Source organism: Nicotiana attenuata, unplaced genomic scaffold, assembly GCF_001879085.1.
Source record: "Nicotiana attenuata strain UT unplaced genomic scaffold, NIATTr2, whole genome shotgun sequence".
Taxonomy (NCBI): Eukaryota; Viridiplantae; Streptophyta; class Magnoliopsida; order Solanales; family Solanaceae; genus Nicotiana; species Nicotiana attenuata.
Window position 1 is genome coordinate 50015 of NW_017673175.1, and position 19245 is coordinate 69259.

General features: G+C 36.5%; 1 long non-coding RNA gene across 1 annotated transcript; it reads right to left on the bottom strand.

Moving 5' to 3' along the window:
* Positions 1-13989: 13989 nt before the first annotated feature.
* On the bottom strand, positions 13990-16462 carry LOC109215641. The gene is made up of 3 exons (XR_002066384.1): positions 15890-16462; positions 15314-15367; positions 13990-14340 (listed from the first exon to the last, which is right to left on the bottom strand). It is a non-coding gene; the product is annotated as an uncharacterized LOC109215641 (long non-coding RNA).
* Positions 16463-19245: the final 2783 nt, after the last annotated feature.

Below are 19245 nucleotides of genomic sequence, written 5' to 3' on the forward strand. Positions count from 1 at the left end.
GCAAACCCTTCTTGTTACATTCAAACCATATGAACACATCTCACAGTCACATCATACTCATCACATAGCCATCTAGCCATAAATTGCACTAATAGGGACACTACCGGACATATAAATCCAAAAGCACATGCTCACACAATCAACATCTCAGTGCTCAAGCTACAGTCAAAACCTGGCCTCAAGTCCTCCAGATTGACCCATCATCAGCATACTGAAATCACATCTCGCACCTCATCCATGGAATCACAAGCCGTCGATGCAAAGCTAATACCGAGTGCTCTTGTGCGCATACGAATGTATGGAAAGAATTCAAAGGATTACGCTTCAAGCTGAATAGATGTCGCACGATAAGGAAAGAAAGATGGGAAGTATATCCTAAATGCCCTGTAGCCTCTCGAAGATAGGTTTGGACGTCATCATACCAATCCGTAAGACTCAACTAGACACTTGCTCATGACTTGTAGAACCTATGAACGTAGGGCTCTAATACCAATCTATCACGACCCAAAATCCATTAGTCGTGATGGATCCTAACCCAACCCGCTAGGTAAGCCAACTACTAACTATCCAATTCAAATAATATTAATGAGACAATTAAGCAAAAGGAATTATCTGAATCTGATGCTTTCCCTAATGACTAGTAGTACAAATAATGGGTTTCTAAGAATAGAGTTTACAAAGCTGGTATGAAGTAAATACACTATTTGAAAAGTACATAAATAGAGTTTTATGAATCTAAGGCTACCATGAACAGGAGGCAGCTACAACCGGAACGCAGGTACATCTTCAAATTCACCTCCCATCGAACACAGCAATATCAGCAGCCAACATCTGCACGCAAGGTGCAGAAGTATAGTATGAGTACAACCGACCCCATGTACTCAATAAGTAACAAACCTAATCTTAGCTAGTAGTGACGAGCTGGAAAAAAGGTCGGGTAAAACATCCAATAACCAATAACAGTTCATAACAACACTAAGCAAGTAATAAAAGAAGTAACTCAGAGATAAAATGCTCAGCTTTTTCATAGCTTCCCGGATAAATAATTCCGGTTTTCAAATATATCAGTGAAAACCCAAATATCTTACCGAAATCATTGTAAATATGAGTAAGTTTGAAAAACTATAAATTTTTCCCAAAAATCCTTTCCACTATAAATAAGATGTTTCATTTGTTTTCCAGATACCAAGTGTTAAATACCTCTCTATGCCCATATATCAATATGTGTGAGAAGTCATGAATGACATGAAACCGTAAAACATGAGAAAAATGTATCTCTATGCATGTATGTCATGTGTGCATGTCAACGCCATGTATCTTCGAGATGAACTCATGTACTCACACTCTCATAATACTCAATCTCACTGTCTCACACTTTCCGCTCATCATGGTCAATCACTCAGCACTATATATGGCCTATCTAGCCCAGTGAAGATCCATATTGGAATATATACATCAACTGACCAACAGTCACCCAGTACTAAGTAGGGCCAAATCCAGCCCGTGGGGAAGAACCATGCCCAGGTATATAAATGCTTCAGACAAGATCCATGTCCAGAGAAGATCCATCCCTCAATATAATCAATCGCACTCACTAGAGGTGTGTGCAGACTCTGGAGGGGCTCCTACGGTCAAAGCGCTATCATAAGCCAAATCTAGGCATAAATCAATATAGCTTGCCGCGGCGTGCAGCCCAATCCCATAACTATCACCAATATACTAGCTCTCAGCCTCACTCAGTCATCAATCTCTCAAGTCTCACTCACGAGTTCACAATGTCATGAAACTAGCTCGACAACAATGATATGATGTATCAATAAACAACAACTGAGACTAAGATATGATATGAATGCATGAATATGACTGAGTACGAAATATCAATGAAATCTGTAATATGACAGCAAGAAACGACCACTATGGGTCCTGACAATATTTGCATAAAGCCTAAACATGATATCTAGCATGATTGACAGCTCAGTTACTTTATCACATGGTGAAAACATTGATATCATCAAAATAGGGACACTATACAGTGCCATGAATGCAATGGAGTCACTATTCACAGGGTGCACGCCCACACGCCCGTCACCTAGCATGTGCGTCACCTCAAAAATTCACATTATGAAACTTTAGACCAAAACCCCCAATTCCCTCTTTAAAATTCATCAACCAAACGCTAAAATCGAAGATAGATTCATGAAATATAACCAAAACCGAGTAGAGAACGCTTATCCTAATTCATATGATGAAACTTGCTTCAAGAATCGCCTCAATCCGAGCTCCAAAGCTCCAAAAATGTAAAAATGGCTGAAACCCTCGAAATAGAGTACTTTATAATCTGCCTAGGCCTCCTCTTTAGCGAACACGGGAAATTCATCGAGTTCGTGATGAATAAAACTCACACTTCCACAAAAGACTCTACGCGTTCGCGATACACCCCACGCGAACGCGATGAAAACTGCTGCCAAATCTTCGCGAACGCGACTAACCTTAAGCGATCACTTAAAAGAACGCTCCAATTCCTAACTGCCAACCTTAACACTACGCGAACGCATTCCTCCATACTCGAACGCAAAGAGGATACCAAGAGATCCCTAGCACATATATTGAGGATACCAAGAGATCCTCGGGATACCAAGAGATCCCTAGTACATATATTGAGGATACCAAGAGATCCTCGGGATACCAAGAGATCCCTAGCACACATATTGAGGATACCAAGAGATCCTTGGGATACCAAGAGATCCCTAGCACACATGTTTATGTTTGGGACTACGGGACGATATCCTGAGAGATCCCCTGTTAAAAATTGTGTTATGAGCTGATATTTTCATTGATCCTGTCCCTGTGTAAATATTATAGGTGTTGTCCGTTCCATTCCTTATACTTACTAGTTGGTGCGAACTATGTTAGGGCACTTGCACAAGCATACACGTGGTTAATCACCCTTATCGGGTAGGAGGCTCTTTGAGATTTCTGAGTATAGACGCACCCCTCGTTTAATTTCCTTCCATGTGAGAATGACTCTTTGGGCACGTGAGTTCTCAGTATGCTTATGAGGTGTGATGAGGGCATATGATGCCAAGTGTTAGGGTTTCGATATTGAGGCCCGTATTGAAGATTATGAGATGAGGTGTCACAGGGTGACTTATATTCGAAGGTTATCAATTTGTTTGAAAAGATTTATTTGAAAGCAAGTTATCTTGAAAGGGACTCTTTTGAAAAGAACATTTATTTGAAGGAATTACAAACCATTTTTATCACGTGAAAAGAGTTTGATTATTTACTTGATGATTGCGGGTTAAGACTTAGAGTTTGATTATTTGCTTGATGCTTGTGGGTTAAGACTTAAGGTAAGAATTATCAAAGTGGTCGGGTTATGACTTGTCTTTACCGTATTTATAATTTTGGATTTCGACTGTTTCCTCGTTTACCTTTCCGTGTTTTCCTTATGGTGTTCCGCCGAGTACTTGCTATTTTTCTCTCCTTATTGCAATTACTGTATGGTTAGTCATATCGCGAAATCTCTATAAAAATATATCATGTTCTGTATATTAGACCAGTAGGTATCTTGAGTGTTCCTCGTCACTACTCCATCGAGGTTAGTCTTGATACTTACTGGGCACCGCTGTGGTGTGCTCATACTACAGTTCTGCACATTTTTTGTGTGCAGATCCAGGTATTGTTCGTTAGTAGCTGTGCGGATTCTTGCCGAGGAGACTCAAGGTAGTCCTGCTGCAGCGTTCGCAGGCTTCGGAGTCACCGCCCTATTTTATATTCACATTGTTGTACTTATTTCCATACGATTGTGTATAGAAGTTGTAGCGAAACTCTGTAGAGCTTATGACTTGTACCATCGGGTTTTGGGAAGTTGTTCATTGTATAAAGGATTCATCTCAGAAGAATTCTAGCTATTATTAGTTATTGTTGTTATTCCGCATTTTAGTAGCCTTACCTAGTCCTTAAGACTAGGTGCCATCACGAAACCCAACGGAGGGAAAATTGGGTCGTGACAGATGTGAACTCGCGAAAAGGATGCAAGGTATTCCATATTCTTACGAGTTTTAGGTTAAGGCCAAAATTTAGTCACGGGATAATAGACCCGGTTTTGTATTTTAAAATCTGCGACAAAGAAAGAAGTTATGAAAGTGTTGTACGAATAATTATGAAAATAATGTACGAAATTTATTTGAAAGTTCAAAGCATAAGACTTCCTCCAATTATTTCTTTTTCATGTCTACTTCATTTATCATATGTTTACACCAATATGAAGATGAGACATCACCTTTATTAGTGCGGTTAACATAAAATGGCCCTCTTTTATAAAAACTCGTATTTATCAAAGATACGGATTGTTAAGGTATTTTTAAATGCAAGGAAAAAGCTCAAATATCAAAGAGCAAAATAAGCGGCAAAAGCAACCAAAACATTTATATATATATATATATATTAAGCCTTGGGAAAACAGAGGTGTTAGTTTGTCATTAAACCCCAAAATAAGATAGGGGTAGCCAGAAACAAAACTTCCAAAACAACACAAGGAAGATCTAAATAAAAGCTAACAAAAAAGCAGGAGAAAACTAATGAGCATCATCAATGGGAGCATCATCCACGGGAGCATCATCCACGGGAGCTTCATCAACGGGAGAAGAAGGATTAACTTGAGAAGAAGAGGCTTGAACATCAGCCCTGCCAGGAACAAGTCCATCTCCATCGCCCTTGGGACCTTCTTCTTCAGGTGAGGAAAAAATTTTACGTTGTTGAGTTTTATCAATTGCTTATTTAGCCCTATCAATCTTAGCATTAAGGTTAAAACCCTCTTGGTTGGCTTCAAATAGAGTCTCGAGGTGAGTGTTAAAGAAAGCCCAGATCACATCCAACGATAACTTATCCTCGAGAGTCTCATGATTCTTCTCCCACCGGTCAATCTCAACTCTTATCTCTTCTTTTTTTGCTTTGGAGGCATCATAAGTTGTCTTCAAAGAAGCGAGAGAACTTTCCAAAAACTGAATCTTATTTGTAGAGGTGCGGTGATCTTATTGAACTTGAGTAAGTGTCTAAACCAATTCTCCCCCATAAACCTCTTTTTGATTAAGGAGTTCTTTCAAACTCCTTATCTCTTCAGTTGCTTCGGAAAGTTGTTCAGCAAAAGAGGACTCCGGTATATCCTTGTCTTTTCCAACCTGGCTAGAAGAAGCTTTTTCAACCATTAATTCAGCCGAAATCACCCTCATTTGTTGCTCCAACCCATCCTTCTCTTCTGCAAGAACTTCTTTTTCTAGTTAAAGACCCTCGAACTGTTCCTTCCAGTTATCGGCCTCAGTGTGCAATTCCATAACTAGCTGGTCCATATGAGAAACTCTTTTAATAAGCTCAGTGCCAATCAAATTAATCTGCAAAGAAAAGATGCAAAGGGGAGGAGTTATAACTGAGAAAAAAATAAGAAAGGAAATGTAATTAAGTTTGTACCTTCAAAGAAGAATGAATAATGTCGTTCATTAAAGTCAGTGAGCTATGGCTTTCTAAAATCTCGTTCTCCACGGGGCCTATCAGCGGCTTCAACCACACGTTGGCTTGACCAGATTTTCTTAATAAATTACTTCAATAACAACTTTTTTCATCTCCCTCATACTGCTAGAAGGTCTGTCTTCTACATGAGAATCAGCCACGGCAATAACAGACAGAGTAGAAACAGCCACGGGAGTAACAGTAGGAGTAGCGTCAGGTAAAGACACCGGGGGGGGGGGGGGGGGGGGTGGGTTAATGGAAACTGTAACTGGAAGAGAAGCAAGGGGCAATTCTTTGGAAACAGGCCCGAAAGCTTCTTCACCCTTGAAGCCATGAGCGAACAATCTATCAACAGAACGTGGGGGAGGATCAACAACATCTTCATCAGAAATCACTAAAGGAGTGTTCTCTGGCTTATCCGTGAGTCTGAAAGGAATTGAACTTGATGGGGGTCACGACAAGGAGTAGTTTCATCATCAGAAACCACAAGTCTCCTGATGAGTGGCCTTTGCACCAAAGAACCCTCCTCTGTTTCTTCTTCATCATCAGAGCCACGGGCTTCGTCACTTTTCCTTTTTGAAGAAGAAGCACTTAAAATCCACTCCTGGGCAAGACTCATGGAAAGCCTGGTTGATGGAACAGACGCAGGACTAATGCCACGAATAAAAAACCCAATAAAAAGAAAAGGGAAGAATGAGAGTCTTGTATAAACAAGAAAGGGAAAAAGAAGAACAATGAAGGTAAAAAGTACCGTACGTCTTCACTTTCCAACCGAATTTTTGAGAAAGGTATTTTCAGGATCTTTTTTCCATAGGCGCAACAGTTAACATCTTTTCTACCAAGCACGGAAGTTGGGAATTTCATCAAAAAATTTCATGGTTGCTGAAAAATGGGTATATGATTACATGAAGTTCTTTAAGATATATATATATATATATATATATATATATATATAAAACTTACGTGCAAAGTTCCATTTCTCCTGGAAGGGCATGTTTTCTTCACCCACTAATCCACTAGTAGGGGCATAAAAAAAATGGCATACCAGCCATGGTTCCGATCGTCTACAGGGCGAACCAACACTCTCTTACTTCTAGCCACGAGAGAAAAAACTCATTCACGAAACAATTTGGGGGAATAGAGGTGAAGAATGTGCCGAAAGGTAAAAGGACAGAAACCATATCTGACAAATAACGAAGGCACGCAACAACCCTCTATACTATGGAGCCAATCTGGCCAAGACACACGTTGAAGTAACGACAAACTCAATGATTACTGGATCAATTGGTGGCTTGAACCCTAAAGTAAAAGGGTAGGTATAAACAAAGGAGAAACCAACATGATAAGAGGTGATTCTCTGGTTGGCACCAGGGATTAAAACTGGAAAATCTGGTTTCTAGTAACACTCTCGTCGAACTAGAGAAAGAAGACCAGTAGTGATTAAACTTGGGTAAAGATCAGTAGGACTGAGGGAAGCTATAGAAGAAACTTGATTTCTCATGGTTTCACGATCAGTTACAAAAGAAATTCTTGGGGAAAAATATCTGCAACTGTGGGTTCACGCACAGGTTCATTTAAATCTCTATTCCTAGAGGAAGATCTAGAGGTTAGCGGAGCCCAAGGTCTGGAAGAAGATGGCCTAGCATAACTACTCTGGGAAGAAGAACCACGATTAGATAATGAACCAAGGCTAAACCAAAACTGTGGAAGCCTAGAAATATACATGCCCGAAGTCTACCACCTCTCCTACTTCTAGTAGGGACAGTAGTAGGAGCAAGTGCATCAATAATCACTACTTTTCGGGGGTCTGGTGTTGTCGAAGACATGATTATCCAAAGAAATAAAGAAGGAAGGGTGCAGAAAAACAAAGAAGGGTAATGTAATGGATACTGAAGAAGGAAGATTCCAAGAAATCAAAAAAGAATGAAGTATTTATAAGAAGACACGACCATCGTTAAAGTTGGTTATTATGAATTGTCATAATAGAACCATCACTTCGCGACTGACGCAGTCGCAGAAAAATCCTAAAAAGCGCTGAAAAACTGCAGATCCAATCGTCAGAAGCCACGTGGCGGGGGCATCAAAGAGATGTGACATATGTCGCATCCATTCTGAAGGAGACTTGATGATACTCAAAAAATGGCGGCAAGGAATCCCCGTCATAAAAACTTACCACATCACGAATATTCAGTTGAGAATATTCAGAAAGTGGGGGGACTATCTGTATTGGTGAAAAAAAGGCATTACACGTGGAATATTAGTAAGCTGTCGAAGCATGACACGTGGAACAACGGTATAGTGACAAGTGGCACTCTCAATTAACGGAATTAAGAATGCAAGGAAGGTGCGGGAAAAATACCCATGAGATAGTACAGAGAACAGAACCGGGCCTGACATTTGTCAAAGAAGAGGCGTGAACGAAATGAATAAAGGTTAAAAAGAAGGGAAGATACACAAACCAGAAGTAAATAAGGAAGGGGAATCAAAGCCGTTATAAGGAATTTATAGCCATAAATATGTCAGTTACTGTTATATATGGTAATGGGCAATCAATACAATTAATGTCCTTAATGAATCCCAATTAAGTGTGAAAATCGTTATGATTGTGCACTCCAATATAAGGATAAAGAATTTCATTTGTAAGGGCAGATTACGATTACTACTGAAACACATTCTATTATTCTTTGCTTTATCAAAGTTTCCAGCCTTTATTTTAGGGATTGATTGTAGATTCATTCCTTATTTCTCTTTGTTAATTTTCTCTATTACTTTTATTATTTTTCTAAAAAGATTACTGTGGAAGTGAAGTAAAACTTGGTTATCAGTAACCCGTTTTCTTCTAAATATAGACTTTGATTGAGAAATCTATTTTTTGGTTAAACACATTAGTTTTTGGTATTACTAATCCCTTATTTGGTATATTTTTTCAACTTATGTATTACTAATGCAAATATTAGTTATACAACATATTTGGTATTATCTTCTGTATAACTAATAGTACTTAGCAAATCGTGGTATTAGCAATACCAAGGCTATTAATCCATGCATTAGCATGGTTAAAAGCAAAATTATCCTTGAAGTCGCTTAAAGCTAAAGAATATAGAGGGCATGTTTGTAAACAACTAATTTACTTAAAAATTATGCAATGCATTTTAATTTTTACTACACCACACCAAATAGTGGATAAAAAATAATCTCTACGTAACTAATGCTTGCATTATTGACCCATATGTTACTAATCTCTGCATTATTAATACATCTTATTCAGCATTATTCTTATGCACTCTACCAAACGACCCCTAAGGAAAGAAAAAAAGAAGCAAAATCGGAGAAGCTCGTAGTACATTGCGTTTTTTATGGTTTCAGGGTAGCTCTAATATAAGGAAGGAAGGAAAGAAAGAAAGAAGCAAAGTAGGAGAAACTTTTCCTCCATCGTGTCGTTTTTGTGTCAACGTTTTTGGATTTATCTTTGGCTTCATAAATTACTTTTCTTTGGTTCACAATTTTCCTGGCACTCAAGTCAAGTCATGTCGTTGCTAAAGAATTTGTAAAGTCTCCCACTTTACTTTGGAAAAAAAGAAAAAAGTTCCCCACTTTCATTACTTTTTTCCTTCTCTGGCGGGCGATAGCTTTGGAACTTGAAAGTACTGGAATGGAGATGGCTCTTTTTTGCTATTTTTCAAAAATGTTACATAAAAGTGATCTTTTTTTAATTATACACTCTAGAATTTTTAGATATACTAGTTTTATGCATGCGTTGCACAAGTAAACAAACTAGAAATTCTATACAAGAAGTAAATTATGTAAAATAGCAATTTACGTTAAAATATATGCAACACTCAATTAGATGACAAAATGATGTTAGTATTATATTGACGTAGTTGCTGAAATCAAAATAATTAAATATCTTCTGAACTTGCATAATGAACAATTTAGTTAAGTTAGTTATGTTGTGTCTATAATTTCGGTATTTTATTTTATGAGATAATTAAGTTCTATGTCGATATGCGTCTAAGCTTAATATTTCTTTATACACGATGTTCTTGGTGTATTTTTCTTTTCGTCGCTTTATTTGCATTGTCATGACCAAACTTCTGTTATCAATATTGAAATTTCTCTTGAAAATTTAACATCTAATTATTCATGTGAGAAAACATGTTGCAACAAGTATATCCCAACCTTAGAAATAGTATGGCCATGAGTTTTATTTATATTGTCATGGAAAACCACAAATGTGTATCAGAAAAAAAAATCTCGTGATTTAAATGGATATCCTTCTTTTTTAATTGGGAAAAAAGGAGAATAATGCCCCTCGACTATGGAAAATAGAGCAAAATTGCTCTTATATTGAATTCGGTCCCAAACATTCTCTTATCATTAGTATATTAATTTATATTTATCCCCCAACTATGAAAAATAGAATAAATTTGTCCTTTGTTTGACATTAATCTCAAATATGGCCTTATCATAAGTGAACTCTCTCATATTTTCCCTTAAAACTAATGGAATTTATTTTTTTATCAATCCTTTTATTTTCGATTCAAAATTTTATTTGACTACTATTTCTAAAACAATAAAAGTAATAACAAAAAGAAGGGAAAAAAAAAAAGAAGAACATGTAGCTTTTTTTATCTTCAAAAATACACATCAAAAATAGAAATTTATAGAATATTTTATTTTGCTCAAAGGATAACTAATAATTTTTATCTCTTTCGGTTTCTGTCTTTGTAACAATCAATACTTTTTTCGTTTATGCAGTTACAATTATATGTATAAATTTATCTCAAAAGAAATAAAATTGATTTTATGAATTTTTTTCTAGTATGACAGCAATTATAATATTTTTAGTAAGATCAAAATTGTTATTAAGTGTATACAATATCTCTCTGCAATATCTCCATATATTTACTATTAATTATTTCTTACTAATTTAAGAATTTCAATGTCGTATTCGATTTGTTGAAGATTATTTATTTTTTTCATGAAAAATATTTGGTTTTCTAAAATCAGTGTTATGTTTAATTGTTACTCCCTCCGGTCCAAAATAAGTGATTTTTTGGATGTTTTCACACAGATTAAGAAATCCACCTTTTAGCATTAATTAGCAATGGAATTGACCATATTAACCTTTACTATCTCACATAAACACTCCTAACACATATTCCAACACTATTTACTCCAAGGACAATGTAGGAAAAAAATAATTAATTCATTCTTGAAATCTGAAAAAATCACTTATTTTGGACCACAAGAAAAAGTCCAAAAAATCACTTATTTTGGACCGGAGGGAGTATTAAATTTCAGGGTAGTAAAAAAATTAAATAGGGAAAAGAGACGAAGATGATGAGCAATTAGATGTATTTTGGTCTTTTAAATATCGTGGATCTGTGGAATATTCTACTTAAACATTTTTACAAGAAAATTTTGGATTAAGGTATTGCCTTGCAATGTGTGCACTCCATCTTAAGAATAAAATATATTTAAATTGGTACAAATAAGAAGTTAGAAGTCCGTTGGTTATTGTGACGACCCGACCCGTCGTCTTATGAGAATCGCTCCGTTTCCCCCATTTCCTGCTTCGTTATGCTTCATTATTAGTGTCTTGTGTGAACGAGTTGAATTGGGTTGATTTTTGGAAGGAAATGAGACACTTAGTCTCTTTAAGGAAAGCTTGTTTTGGAAAAGTCAACCGGATGTTGACCTATGAGTTAGAGGGCTCGGATGTGGATTCCGACGATTCGGTTAGCTTCGAGCGATGATTTGTGACTTAAGAGTGTGATCGGAAGTGATTTTGGAGGTCCGGTGTAGAATTAGGCTTGAATTGGCGAAGTTAGTATTTTGGCGAATTCCGGTTGATAGGTGGGATTTTGATCCGAGGGTCGGAATGAAATTCCGAGAGTTTCTGTAGCTTCGTTAGGTGATTTGGGATGTGTGTGCAAAATTTCAGGTTATTCGGAGGCGATTTGTTGGGTTTTTTATCAAATCCGTGTTTCGGAAGTTTTAGAAGAACTTAGGCTTGAATCCGATGTAAATTTGGTGTTTTGATGTTAGTTTTGGTGTTTTGAGAGTGCAACTAAGTTTGAATGATCATATGTGACGTGTTAGTATGTTCGTATGCGGTCCCGAGGAGCTCGGGTGAGTTTCGGAAAGGTTTGGGCTGCGTTGTGCTCGTTTTTCTTATGGTTCGACGTTGTTTCTTCAAGCATAAATGATATCATATTGAAAGAATGAGCTCCTATTACTGTTTTGAATGAAGCATTAGATCTGTATCGTAATTACGGACCCGTAGCAAAAAGAATCGTCGAATTTGGACACCGTATGAGGATTTTATGGCCATTTTACCAAGGTTGCCCAGATTTTCAGGTTAATGACGAAATTGCCCCTAACGGCGTATTAAAAGACTGCACTATTTGCAAATCTTAAAACCTACATATCTCCTTCATTATAAGGTCAGCTTGAGTGATTCAAAAGCCTAAATTTATTAGAATTTCACAAGGAATCCATTGGGAGCAGTAAAACGCGTGAACAATATACCTATAATGAGTAGGTCAAGTTTTCTTCCAATTTTTGAACGGGAAGAAGCTTCTGAGGCGATTTTTAAGAGAGAAAATCAGTGAGTATCCCAGAGGTAAGTGATTTGATTATTAAAACTCGTTTATGGGTGATTATAGACCATAATCCCAGCCTTTAATTCATGAAAAACAGTAGAAAAATAGGATTTTGGGGCCTGAGATTATGAGATCTTTAGGGGTCGATTTGAGGGGTCAAACAGACTCCGATTTTGGTGTTCTTTATATGTACGGAATCGGGAGAAGATGAAGAACACTTTTCTGTAAAAATTTCTGAGTTTTAAGAAGTGGGCACGGGGCTTGGGTTTTGTCAATTTTGGGATTATTGATGTTTTTCGAGTATTTTCGATTGGGTATTGATGCTATAGCATAATGTGACGTATTCGTTGTGGCTTTGGTCAGATTCAACGCGCGAGGAGGTCTATTTGAGAGGCAATGGCATAGCGAGCTAGGATTTTGGCCGGCTTGAGGTTACTAATAGATGTAAATATTGTGTTGAGGGTTTGAAACCCCGAATTTGCACATTGTAGTGCTATGTTGAGGTGACTTGCACGCCGGATAACGGGCGTGGGGTAGAGCACCATTGGAAATCGTGACTTGGTCCGTCCCGCTTAATAAAATTACTACCTAATTGATTGAAGCTTAGTGAGATCCTTATAAAAATGGATTAATTGTCATAATTTGGCCTCGTGCCAACTGATTGAATCCTTCAGGGATTGTTTTTACTGGTTTCTTACCATATTTTCAGACAATTGAACTCAGTCTAGTATTTAGTACTGTTTTGCAAACTCAGCCACTTTTTACTCAAAACATGGAACTTAAATAATATTACTAATGAAGTTTGGGCTGAATATTTCTATATTATTGAGCCCGAGGGGCTTATATGATTCTTGACTGAGTATGGGATCGGGCTGCGCGCCGCAGCAGTATTATATTGATATAGATATGAGGCTTAGGGCCTAATGGATGCCACGAGATGGCTTGATATTGCGCTTGGGCCGTAAGGGGCCCCTCCCAGAGTTTGCACACCCCAAGTGAGCGCCGTCGACGATAAATAAATGGAGCGGGCTGCACGCCGCAGCGGGTACTAGAGAGTACCGTACTATTTGTTGTATGTCTTAATTGATTGTCATTCATTTACTTATCTGTTGCAGCATCATTGTTTTCATTGGTTTATTGAGTTGACATTATCTCGATTAAAATGCTGTAATTATAGCTTACATTGTGCCTATCCAGGATTTCTTACTCTCAACCCTTATTTATGTTTATTACTCTCTGGGTTGGAAGTACTCACATTACTCCCTGCACCTTGTGTGCAGATCTATTTGCACCCACTGAGGCTGAGTTAGGATTTCTCTACCGAGCATCATATCTGGGAGCATCAAGGTAGCTGCATGACGTCCGCAGTCCTGATCTTCCCATCTAACCTATTTGCTTTATTTCCGCATTTCTTTAGTGCAATATGTAGTAGGTTGACACCCGTGTATTAGAGGCTCAGACTTGTGATACCGGATTCTTCGGGCTGTGTAGTAGTATTTCTACTTGGGTTTTCCGCATGTTTTAATTATATTTCAGAGTTTCAGTATTATGACTTAGTAATTATTTGTGTTAATTGAATCATGAACTCTATAAAAAGGGTTAAGGTTGTTGAATTGGTCGGGCTTGCCTAGCAGTGTGTTGGGCGTCATCACAACCGGGGTTGGGGTCATGACAAGTTTTCTATAAATTTGCTTGCATTTTGTCCTCAACTTAGAAGCTTCAATATCTTGGGCAGGCTAAACAAATTAAATAAATATTTCACCACACCAAGATATACATAATGAAACATCACCATTTCCCTGGTGGATTGAGCAATAGCCAAAAATCTCCCATGATGTAAATGCTGAATTATAAGAAAGTTATTCACCGAATGTTTTATTTTCTGTTAGCTTGTGTATTCTCAGCAACTTTCACAAAAATCAGTCTTCCATCAATAATATGCAATCGGTAGATCATTTCATTGAAAGAAAAGCAACACCAAACCAGAACAGATAACACAATTATGAATCAGTCTTAGAACCTTATACATAGGAAATCAAATACTGTTGGCATTAAAAATAAGAGATATTTTATGGATAATTGTCCTACCTCATGTGCTTTTACTTCTTCAACTCATCTCCAAAAATAGCTCTAAGGCCTTAACTGCTAGAGCATTCCCAGCATAGCCATCAATTGTAGGTGCATAGGCTATCATCAAGACTTTATGATTCATCTTTATCTTTCTCTGTTTAATGAACAAATAAAATCGAGGTTATTTTAATCAACGGGTAGATCAATATAACCTGTTCTAAAGCATAGGGCCAAAAAGTTAAATTTATACATATCCAATTATAAGCTATTCTTCTTGAGCCATTCATTACCATCTTTAGATGAAAAAGAAGACAACTTATCGATTGTGTAAAAACTTCTACAAAATCGGCAAAGAAAACATGGGGAGGCTTATGTCTTATAAACCACAGTTCTACCAAACTAAAAGAAACCACAAAAAGGTTGAATGTCCAATTTGAGAGTATTGAACCTATCAATTGCCTAAAGATTGGGCCTTCAGAGCAACTTCTTCCTAAAGAAATATACAAAAAAATTCTCTATTATTTCCCGAACATCAAGTCCACGTCATTCCCTATAGAAAACTGAAATTGCAAATCATAAGTAGAAAGATGAAGTTTTACAACAAATTGAAACAGTAAATTCGCAGGAGAAAGGAGAAAAAATACAATCTTGCAATCAACATCACTTATGTGGGTAACCAAGATGAAATTAAGAATAAAAAATCCTAAAATATCCCCTAATTTTTATTTATTTTCACCAGATGTTGGTGTGCTTATCGCTGCTGGCATGTATGAACTAATAACCTAACATCATTGTTTTTCATACATCTTACCAGTGTTCCTGCTGATATGCCGCTATATGACATACTAAATGAGTTTCAGAAAGGTAGCAGTCATATGGCTGCAGTGGTGAAGGCTAAAGGGAAAAGTAAAAAGCCTCCCTCAGTAGTTGAGGAACAGAAGTCTGAAGACAATGAAGTCACCAGTGAAACTGCTCCTCTTCTGATGAAAAAGGATGGAAAATCAGATAATGTCGTCGTTGATATTGAGAAGGCTACAGTGCCAACAATGATAAGCACACCAACATCTGGTGATGCAGTGAAAAATAAATAAATGAAAGTGCAGTAGGGAGAGTTGAAGAAAATTTACCTTTGGAACGATTTGTTACACCTCTATGAGATGTGTTCCAGCAAAACATTATGGCTATTTCTACGGTTAAGGAATTGTACATAGAGAACAACATTCACTTCTTACATCAAAAAATAAAAGACCCTGGATTATGACCAGAAGGTTAGTAAAAGCTACAGAGCAGGCAAGAGGGCAAATATCTCACCATGCTTAAGTGTATGGCTAACAACAAATATGCGATAAATAATATGAATCACAATTGTTATTTTGCTGCTGCTAGGAAATGAAGTCAACTTTGAATATCTAAAAAGTATAGCGCTGAAAACACCAATTATCACATGAACCACTCACATTTAAGCTTCATTTTATTTAGCCAAACATTTTGCAAACAGATCATACAAGAAAAAAGTGCACAAAATCAATGAAAATACATTATGCAGGTTTTTTCTTTTTCTTGGAGAGTGGACAACTGCAGCAGTAAACATTCAGTTGAGGAAGCACAAAACTCATAACAATATATAGAGTTTAATCAAGATACATTACCTAAGATATCAAATCTGAAGACTGACTTAAGACATGGAGTCATAGGAAGGATACAATGAGAAATATCCATCGGGTATGAAGAAAGTAACTCTTTGGCCACCATTGAAGTCTAAATGGATGTTGCTGCTCTTCTTTCTTGTATTTTAGCTTGTACAGTACTACGTGTCCATCCAGAAAAAAGTTGTTGTATCAGGGATAAGTCACCCCCAAATTGCTGACAACAGCCTGAAGACAAGTTTTGTTCTAAATGTGTAAGAGCAAACCAAGGACAAACAAAAGAGGAAGGGAGTGCATAACAGTACTATTTGTGCTCAATCACACAAAGTCTGTCCATATAGCTCAAATTTGTGCCATGACACCTATAAGTCAAAAGTTGTGCCATTTTTTCAACTGCTTGATTTCTTGTAAATACCAGATAATTCCATCATGTCTAGATTCATCTCAAACCAAATTACGGAAAACTTCTTTATACACCACATTTCTAGCTTCATTCGTTATTTGGCCATCATCATCATAAACTAAAATCTTCAACCCTTTTCTACTCGTCACGCGTGAAAGAGCAACATACAGTTGTCCATGAGTAAATATTGGCTTCTTCAAAAATAATCCCACATGAGACAATGACTGGCCTTGACTTTATTAATTGTCATGGCAAAAGATACAACAATTGGAAAATTGTCTTCGCTGGAACTTAAAAGGTATTCTTGCATCTGATGGCGTCAATGTCATTCTCGGGATAAACACTTTTTGTCCAGCCATATTACCCGATAAAACCTTGGCTTCACTAACTCGATTTTCAAGTCTTGTGATGATCAACCTCGTGCCATTACACAATCCTGATGACTGGTCTATATTTCTCAGCAACATCACAGGAACACCAACCTTCAAAGTAATAGAGTGATTTGGAATTCCAGAACATTTAATACTATTTAAAAATTCGGGTGTATGTACGTGTTCCAAAGCTGAAAAAGAATGATCAAACATACAAAATGTATCAGAACTCAAATATGTCTTCTCAGGACTATGGTGGAGTGAAACCATATATTCATTGATCGACTCAACCATATCAAGAGTCGGGGCAAGAATTTCTCTTTGTTGGAGGTAATCAATGTCACTGGAATGGTTAAAGAAATCTGGATATGTACTTTCAACAATTGTCGATATTGGATCATCAATTATTTATGAGAAGATCATCCGGGATTTGGACTTTCTCAATGCCATCAATGGAACTCCCAATCCTTCCATCACCGATTGCTAAAATCCATTCAGAATAGTTTTTTAGCTCATCCAAATCTGCATCTAACTGATCTCTTTGTAACCTAATATTCTTTGTTAGATATAAGACTTCACAGCGGGCCCACAAATACGAAGAATTAAGAGTAGCGTTAACAATATCTTGCCTAGATCCTTTTGCAATGACAGGCAAAATTGTCTGAAGTCGCCACCAAGAACAAGTGTTTTACCTGCAAAAGGTTTATCAGCACTGAATGTGTCTTTAAATCTAAGAATATCTCTAAGAGTTTGATCAAGAGCTTCAAAATAATATTTATGCATCATTGGTGCCTCATCCCAAATAATCAACTTTGTCTTTATAATCAAATTTGCTAGAGGACTACCTTGCTCTATATATATATATATATATATATATATATATATATATATATATATATATATATATAGGCATAATCTTTTACTTGCTATAAATAAGAAATTTCCATAAAAAGAGCCGTAAAATAGTTTCTAGGCCGAAAAAAGTCCTTATGAAATTTAGGGTTTATATATTATATTTACAAATCTTATGTAGTTTATATCGGAAAAAATTTCTAATGAAATTACAATAGTCTACATTTAGGGTTTATATCTAAAATTCCAAAATTAAGGAGGAAAGTCATCTGCACAAACATACCTCGATTGTGAATCCTTTCCATGTAGAAATCCCTAAATTTTAGTTAATAAAGATTCAGATCTGAGGAAGTATTACTTGAGTATGATTTTGTAAACATTACATTGGTTATTGTTGATGAGTATCTTCTCATCTTGAGATCATACGGTAAGCAATCTTGAGAATTGGGAATGTTTTTAGGAAGACAAAGAGATTAGATGGTAAATATGTTATGAAACCCGTTTTTTTAGGAAGACAGAGATCACACGATTTTTTTTTATTGTTTAATATTTTTTGATTATTAAAGTAAAAATTTTACAAAAGAGGATTGACTATTTTATTGCCGAAAATTAGGCAATAAATTTCGGAGGATTGATTGTTTGTAGACCGAAAAAATTTTGCTATTACAACTTGGATTTTTAATAAATTAATTTGTCATGTATATTTTTAATATTTTGCCACTTGGCATTCTAATAATTTGCCACTTGGCTAAATGAGAAGGCAAACTTCCTTGCTTTAATATATATATATAGATTTTTACTTCTTTTTTTTAAATTCATTTGTTTGTGTTTATAATTTTATCCATTATAAAGTGCATTTACAGAGGGTAAAAAAGGCGAACGACATTTCGCTAAGGGCCTTCGTGCTTTTAATATAACATAGATATAGATAGATATAGATAGACTATATTTTATTTTTAAATCACGAATAAGCGTGACAATATCTAGCGAAACAACTAACATAAACTAATAGCCAAGCCAGCGGCTGAATTATTGTCTCTCTTCATATGGTTGTTTAATAGAATTAAAAATGACATTTTCTAAGACAAAAAAATGTCTCAACTAATAGATATTGTCAATTTACACCATGGGTGAGTGATTTGTTTCTCGACTGAGCTCCATTGAAGAATTCTAGAAACTTCGCGTGAGAGAGGGGAAGTCAGATTTCAGAAATGAGAGAATTAATTGTGTATTGGTATTGCAATGTAACAGTGAATATATACACGAGTACAAGACAAGATCAACTAACTCTAACTAACAGTTAATTGACAGCTAGCTGACAGCTAAGCCAAGCCACTAACTAACTAACTAACTGTAACTAACTGTATAACACGTAAAGCTAAAAGTACAAGATAGTAAAAGTTAGACATAGAAGCATAGAACATAAATACATCTCAATACCCCTCCCCCTCTCCCTCAAGTTGGAGGTGAAGGTATCACACCCAACTTGCTTATGAGAGCAGAATGTTTGACATCAGTGAGAGCTTTGGTAAGGACATCTGCTAGCTAAGCACCAGTAGCAGTGTGATGTAAATAAATGAGACCCTCATGAAGTTTGTCTCTCACAAAATGGCAATCGACCTCGATATGTTTAGTTCTTTCATGGAAAACAGGATTTCTGGCTATGTGCAGAGCAGATTGACTGTCACAAAAAAAACTGAGACTGTCTTAGGGTAAGAGATAGTGAGTTTATCTAAGAGTCTGCACAACCAAGTCGGTTCCCCTACAACTTTTCTCAAGGACCTGTA